General features: G+C 46.8%; 1 non-coding gene across 1 annotated transcript; it reads right to left on the bottom strand.

Annotated features, from left to right (window-relative positions):
- Positions 1-1,499: 1,499 nt before the first annotated feature.
- On the bottom strand, positions 1,500-1,614 carry LOC113976869. The gene has a single exon (XR_003537187.1). It is a non-coding gene; the product is annotated as a U5 spliceosomal RNA (small nuclear RNA).
- Positions 1,615-7,569: the final 5,955 nt, after the last annotated feature.

Genomic DNA, 7,569 nt, shown 5'->3' with positions numbered 1-7,569 from the left:
TTCAAGGTGAGTTTAGAGTCTCCAGAGCAGCAAATTCACCACAACAACAGCCACAAAATTGTGGAGAATGATCGAGAGAGTGACTGCACTCACAGTGACATGATGACAGGAGGGACTTCCAGGGCAGGAGCCAAAGGAAAAGATCGGATGTCTGTGGTGTTTGTACCACAGCCAACATGACAGCAATGATTTGTTGGCAGCCACACACTTCAAGCCAGGACCTTGAGAGCCAGGCATCTCGTGGCAGGGTCTGTGGTGTGCCCTGGACACTTCCCACCTGGGACACTTCCCTCTGGTTCTTCATTAATCCAAATAAATGCAGTGCTCTGCTTAGTGTCCCAATTAGTGCAGCCTGTGCTGAAGCAGGGGCTGAGTCTGGGCTGTTCAGGACAAATAATAACATTTCCCTGTGCTGTTACACAGATGCCACTTCACCCAGAAAAGGAGGGTTTTTTTCTAGGAGTGAAAACTTATCACCTTGGGTCTCACTTGCACACAGAAAACGTTGCTTCTTTGAAAAGCAGGGGAAATGAAGGCAGGAAATGAAGACAAGCAAAAGAATAAAGGCAGGAAACCAGTTTCTTAAAGGCGAGGAGGGTGAATGGTGTAAAATCTTCTTTTTCTAACCTTAAAAATTAATTATGATGAAAATGATCCCAAATGCTGGAAAATACTTCAAGAAAGGTGCCACTATGGTGAACACACAACTTAGCTTGGCAAGTCCTACCCATAATTTTGGAGGTACATCCCCCTAGGAGGAGCTATTTCTTTCCCTTGGCACCAAGGTCTGTTTTAGAGATAAGAATAGAATCATGGAATGGTTTGGGTGGGATGGAACCTTAAAGATCATCCAATTCCAACCAGCTGCCATGGGCAGGGACACCTTCCATGAGACCAGGTTGCTCCAAACTCCGTTCAGCCTGGCCTTGGACACTTCCAGGGACCCAGGGGCAGCCACAGCTTCTCTGGGCAACCTGTGCCAGGGCCTCACCACCCTCAAAAGCAAGAATTCCTTCCAGTATCTCATCTAAACCTACTCTCTTTCAGTTAAACCCATTCCCCCTTGTCCTGTTCCTCCATCCCTTGTCTCAAGTCCCTCTCCAGCTCTCCTGGAGACCCTTTAGGCCCTGGAAGGGGCTCTCAGGTCTCCCTGGAGCCTTTTATTCTCCAGGTGAACCCCCCCAGCTCTCCCAGCCTGGCTCCAGAGCAGAGGGGCTCCAGCCCTTGCAGCATCTCCGAGGCCTCCTCTGGTCCCACTCCAGCAGCTCCACAACTTTCCTGTGCTGAAGACCCCAGGCCTGGATGCAGAAAATACCAATGATCCACCCCTCAAATCCATGTCTTTGCAATTTGACCATAGGGGACTATAACAAAAGCCTCCTAGAAGTCGTGGTTGAGAACACCACCCCCACCCATAACAGGAATTTCTGTCCTGACTATTCCTTTCAGTCATTGCAGAAACATCTAGACATTTCTCTGATTTTTCACTGCAAGAGAGAAGCTCCACCTCAGTGAAGCCTCAAAAAATTAGTTTGTACTCGTACTTGTTCCTCTCCACGGAAATCTTTAGTAAAAGGCGAAAGATTTATACGATATGAAGACAAACCGGAGTATAGTGCTACCACCTAATACATACGAACCATCCCACGGCTGTCCCTCTACAGCACATGGCGACCCGGGAGAAACCCCAAATTCAACCTTTTACCACTCCAGAAAGACTTCTTATCAATGAAGTAACTAAAATTCATGTTCTGATCCCAGTTTTCTCACGAAAAAGGTGAAAATTACGACCAGGATTGCACCTTCCGCCCCGCGGTGCACCCTGGGTATGCAAATTAATATGAATACTAATGAGGCTTAGAAAATGAGCTCTGCAGGAACGTCAGGAAAAGGCATTTTTACACATGAATGACACGGGCTGAGTCGGCCAAGCTCTGACTTACAACCAACACAGACACAGAATGGCTTGGGCTGGAAGGGACCTTAAAGATCACCCCGTTCCAACCCATGCCATGGGCAGGGACACCTTCCTCTAGACCATGTTGCTCTAAGTTCCATCCAAACTGCCCTTGAACACTTCCAGGGATCTCAATACTTTGAGAGCCTCTGATGATACAGAGAAAGAGGGAATCTGCAGCAAAAAAAAAAAAAAAGACTGTTTTTTGTGTCTGTGCTGACTACAGGACAATGTTTGTGACAGGGCTCCTGGCACATGGAGCACATCAGCTCCATGCCTGGAGTGAGATGATCACAGGGCACAGACGTAGCTCTCTGCAAAGGTTTCCTTTTATAAACAAAAAACCCCTTGGAGAATGGGCAGGAGGGGGAGAGCCTGTGCTGGAAAGCAGCAACTCCAAGACAGCCAGGCCAGTCCAATTATTTAAAAAAAAGGTCTTAAAGCAATGCCCTAAATCCATCAGAAGAGTTAATTCAGCTTTTGGATGCACAAACAGGGGCATGTTGAGTTAGACAAGGCAAGTCATTTTACATCTGGGTATGGAGGAATTGGGGACACCTGGTTCTGATGTCTGTGCCTGCAAGGGAACATCCAATGCTTGGAGAGACATCAGAGGAGGGCAATAAAAACGACTCAGAAGTCTGGAAGACAATCTCTGACCAGGAGATATGTCAAAAAACACTTACCCTGTTCAGTTCATAACGAGGAACATGTTGGGAGACTCCCTTCAGAGAGGGAATGAAGTTTAACTCAAGTCAGGCTGGAGGGAATAAAGACTGAGGTGAATCAGGGAGAGGATTTAACATGCTGGAAAGGGCTCCCAAAGAAAATGGTGGATTTTTTAGTCTCTTCAGAACAAACTCTGGAAATCAGGCTTTAGTTCAACACAAGGCACTGGACCCACAATGGAAAAAACAAGTGGGTTATGATATAAAGCAAAGATTAGATTGAATAAATGTAAACTCTGTAGTTAATTTTAAGTGCATAAATCTGTGAAATCAAGCTGTGAAATTCAGGCCAACAGAAAGATGGTGGAGCCCTTTTCAGGTTTGGAGCGAGGTACAAACTCTCTGATCACATTCAAGGCTCCATCACTCTTGCAAAGCACAATTTTGCAGCCCTACTCTGATCAAACAGGGGACAAATGGCTCCAGGTTTGCAAAGGGAACAGCCTGGAGTAGAAGTAGGTACAGAAGAGTCCTGGAGACTATGATGTGCTGCTACTGTTTTTGGGAAGAAGCACAAGGGGTGTTTTCCCAGGAACATCTACACTGATTCCATGAGTTACTGGTGCCCAAAACAGAGTGAAGGCTTGTGTGGTCTGGTTTTCTCTGCTACACAACTGCCTCCATCACCTATTCCCAGGGATGGTCCTGGCAGTCAAGAGCTGAGCTTAATTTTCACCCCCTGCCTTTTCAGGTTTCAACTTGGGGGTCTTCATCATCATCCCTTCTACATGTTTTTTCCTTCCAAATCACCATCTCCTCTCTCTTTCTCGCAGATAAATATTCTCCTCCCACTCCCAGCGACCTGCAAAGATCTTGTCCTGGCTCTGCAGCCCTGCCAGGCTCATCCAAGGCTTCATGATCTGCTGTCAGAAATTATAAAGACATTCCCAATTTCCAGCCTGAGCAGCCAGGATCACATTTGCAATCAGTTTTAATCACAAGTGTAACTGAGTGGATTGCAAGTGATAAGCCCTGTCTGCAGACAGCTGGGATGTAATGAATATGACAGTTCAGAATTGGGGCTGAAGGTTATTTTTGGGCGAGGCAGGGAACCACAAAATTAGACTCGGTGCAGGGGAAAAAGAGGAAGATATAGAGAGTGAGTTCTTCAAACTCACACCACTAAGAGATCCCTCCCTGCCAGGCAAGACAAGCTTAAATAATCAAAATTAATTTGTGGAGGAAGGCAGCCACTGAAAGAGAAATCAAACAGGTGACCACAGCTGGCACAAAATTTCCCAGGATGGGAAGGCAAGAGGGCTGAAAGGAAATAGCTCCCAGCTGTCCCTGCCTTCCTGAGCCTGGAGGAACAGGAATTTCTCAAAATACTCAGATGCTGAATGCATGAGAAACAGACCTTTGGAGGAAGGGCCAGGAAAAATCACCTGGGAGCAAACCTGGCGTCTTTAAATGAGTGTTTTGCTAAATGCAAGTTCCAGGTTGGCCAAGCAGTGGAGTGATGGATACCACAGGTCCTGCCTCCTGCCTCTCTTCTCCACGGATCTGCAGAGCAGAGTCCTTGCTCCTGCTCCTCTCCTGCTGTGATGGCCACATCCTGGATCCAGCCTGGACTGCAGTTCACAAGTGCCCTGCATCTTTAGACAGAAGATTAATGACTTTATACTGAAATAATGTAGGTTTAGGGTAGATATTAGGAAGAAATGCTCTACTGTGAGTGAAGGTGTGAGGGGCCCTGGCACAGGTTGCCCAGGAAAGCTGTGGCTGCCCCTGGATCCCTGGAAGTGTTGAAGGCCAGGTTGGACAGGGTTTGGAGCAACCTGGGATGGTGAAAGGTGTCCCTGCCCATGGGAGGGGGCAAAATGAGATGTACTTTAAGGAAGAGTCTTGGTTCATGATATCACAGGATCTCACACAATAAATCTGTGATCCCACCGGCAGTTAAGGAAGGTCATTTTAGATTTGTCCCCTTGAAGTAGGAATGGACACAGACCAAAGGGGTTTTAGGGTTTTGCCTCTTTCTATCCTGCCCTTGCTGGGTTCATTCCAGGCCGTTGGTCCATCCATCCAGCTCTCCTCTTGTCACAATGGATCATGGCATCACCCCTTCCTGCAGCCCGTGTCCTGCTGCACTGCTGGTGTGCTCCCTCCTGACCTGTCACATCAAATCACCAGCTTCTCCTGCCTCCAGCCATCCCTAATATTCAATGAGTCAGAAAAGACCTGAGATCAACCTGACCTTCATCAATAGGATGATGTCACACACTGAATAAAGACACAACAAAGGTTAAAAGCAGCAGCCCAATGTCCTTCTTGATTTCTGTGTCCGGAGCTGTAAACCGTGATAAAAGGATCTGTTCCTAATGAAAATTCAGCTGCCTCTGCTGACCTCAGCCCCCCTGCTGCCTGCTTGGAGACAGGTATCTGCCCAGAGAAGAGCAACCTGCTGCATATTCACTCCCCAAATTAATTCTTCTCCTAAGCCGAAATGGGTGAAGGTCAGTCTGAGTGGAGCAGAGGACAAAGGTGGCCAAGAGATTTCACTTAAATCATCTTTTGTTAAAGATGTACCTGGTACATTTTTGCCCTAAAATCCCATGAGTCTGTGCTCTTGTTGTCATAGGGAAGTAAATCCCACTGAACTGTTCGTGTGGATTAGCTGAACTGCAAGAAAGCACAGGTATTTTTATCCAATTACAGCATCCTTAGTCTGACTCATCCTGAGCCCTTTGGGCAGACTTATTTTCCCCACAGATGATAACTCTGTGTGACTGGTCCACCTGTCCACTGCATGAACCACAGGCTCTTGCTTCCAAATTCCTGTGTCCAACCCCAGCTTGTGCTGCTTTCCAGCCAAAGGCTATAAGAAGAAGAAAAGCCAGGTCTAGTGGACTGTCATGCAGGACATGGATTGAATTTCCACTGGGTGCATGACCTTAAAGTTATTGAATCCTCCCGCACCTCCCTGTCCCGTGTTTCTAAACACAGCATCCACAACCATCTGTTCTGCCTTCCCACCCAACCCACATGTTCCTGAGATGCTTTTGGCACCAGCCTGGGTGGTGCAGCCTCTCAGGTGCCTGTGGTCCCTCCTCACTCCTGCAGGGCTGCAGGGAACAGCGATTCCCACGTTGTGCCGGAGGAATCTTGGCTTGCAAATGGACAAAGTGAATCCTCAATCACAAAAATCAACCTCTGCCTCAGCCAACGCTCCATGTGAGATGGAGAGAGGGGAAACAAGCCAGGGAATTTGTAGGACTAAGATAAAGATCTGCCCACAGTCATTCCATGACCCAGCTGGACTTGGGGACTTCAGCTCTGGCATTTCTAGTCTTCCTCAAGCTCTTCTGCCTCACCAACAAAAGTGTTCAGCTCTGTCCAGAGCAGACAAGATTCCCACTGATTATTTTTGCTGCTGGAGGGCAGTGGAATATCTCTGAATCTTCCACCTGCCTATGTTTCCTTAGATCAGCTCACTAATATCCCACAAGAGGGTGTTGGGTTTTTTTCCCTAGATGAAAAGGGAAGAGAAGGTTTGGGAATGGAAGGGATGTGAAACATTTGTTCCTGGTCACATTTAAAGTCAAAAGAGAAAATGTTAATACTTTTAGAACATTTATTTTGGGTTCTTTCTCCCAAAATAGATGTCATAGGCCAGATGTACTATGTCCTTTTGGTCCACTCTTGAGCAGTCCCAATCCAAGGGTTTTTTCCCTTCTGAAACCTGTCATCCCTTGTTAGTGATTTTACTCTAAAGGAGTTACAAATCCTCAACAAACCTGGTTGCATCTGCACTTCTCCTACTGCCACGTTTCAGAAGGATCCCAATACCTTTTACACCAGCACACAAAACAGTCTCCAGCTGGAAACAGCTCTCCAAGAACATCCATCCGGGGTTGGAGATCAGAGCTCTGGGGTGTCACCCAAAAACTTGTGGACTTTAAAGCCTCAGGGCATAAATAAGGTTGGCTCCTGAGTGTTCCTTTCCACATGAATGCCTGGTCCAGGAGCTGAAGATCTGCCAGCAGTGCCTCCTCCTACTGCACAACCAACCTTCAAACACCCACCAGTGCCACCAGGGGTGTGTTCTGCTCCTCTGTGTCCCTCGGGGTTTCTCCTTCTGTGATCCAGATCCCACCATTTTTGACCCCACCCCACAGAGACCAAACAAATCCCTTTTCAGACCCATCACCCACCAGATGCTGGTGTTGTGGATTGTGAAAAAACCTTTGTTTTCCACTGATCTCCTGGTAGGAACAAGCTGCAAAATATTTTAAGGAGTCTGGACTGAAACTGAGAGACTTTAGTGACTGTCCTTGTGGGTATTGTTAATTTTGCATTTGATGTGTGTGGACAGGAGCCATTCTCAAGCAAAAATTATAATGGCATTATCAGTTTGGGACATCTTTTTTCTCAATTCTCCTGAGAGACAGATTCCCTATAAATAGGAAATGTAGGGAAGCTGAAGCCCAAGGAGGTGCTGTGCCATGGACAAGGTCACACAGAAAAGGCAGCAGTGAAGGTCTCATTCCCTTTGCAGTGTGACTCTGCTCCTGATGACTCACGTGGTCCTTTGTAGGGCTGAATTCTGGCATTTTAAATATTCTTTTGCAGTGTTAAATCCTTCCTCTCTCCTGATCTGACCCTAATTCTGAAAGGCAACATCAGCTGCACAATAAAACTGCAGGGCAGTGAGGTTTGATTCGTCATCAAACCTCCAAGAACTTCAGAAAATTTCTAGGAGTTCAAATCCTGGAGCACAGAATTCAGGAAATGTGAAGAATTAGTGTGCAAAAACCTCTCCAGGAGTCTTGAAGCTGATGCAGAAAAGATTCCAGAGAGCTGCCCTCCTAGAAGCCACTATAAATTTCAAGTCCTTAACCACTGATTCATAGAATAGTTTGGGTTGGAAAAGCCCTCTAAGAT

This window comes from Neopelma chrysocephalum, unplaced genomic scaffold, assembly GCF_003984885.1.
Source record: "Neopelma chrysocephalum unplaced genomic scaffold, ASM398488v2 Primary Assembly neopelma1_187, whole genome shotgun sequence".
Classification (NCBI taxonomy): Eukaryota; Metazoa; Chordata; class Aves; order Passeriformes; family Pipridae; genus Neopelma; species Neopelma chrysocephalum.
The sequence above is the reverse complement of the archived record's forward strand: the minus strand, read 5'-3'. Positions and strand labels throughout refer to the sequence as shown.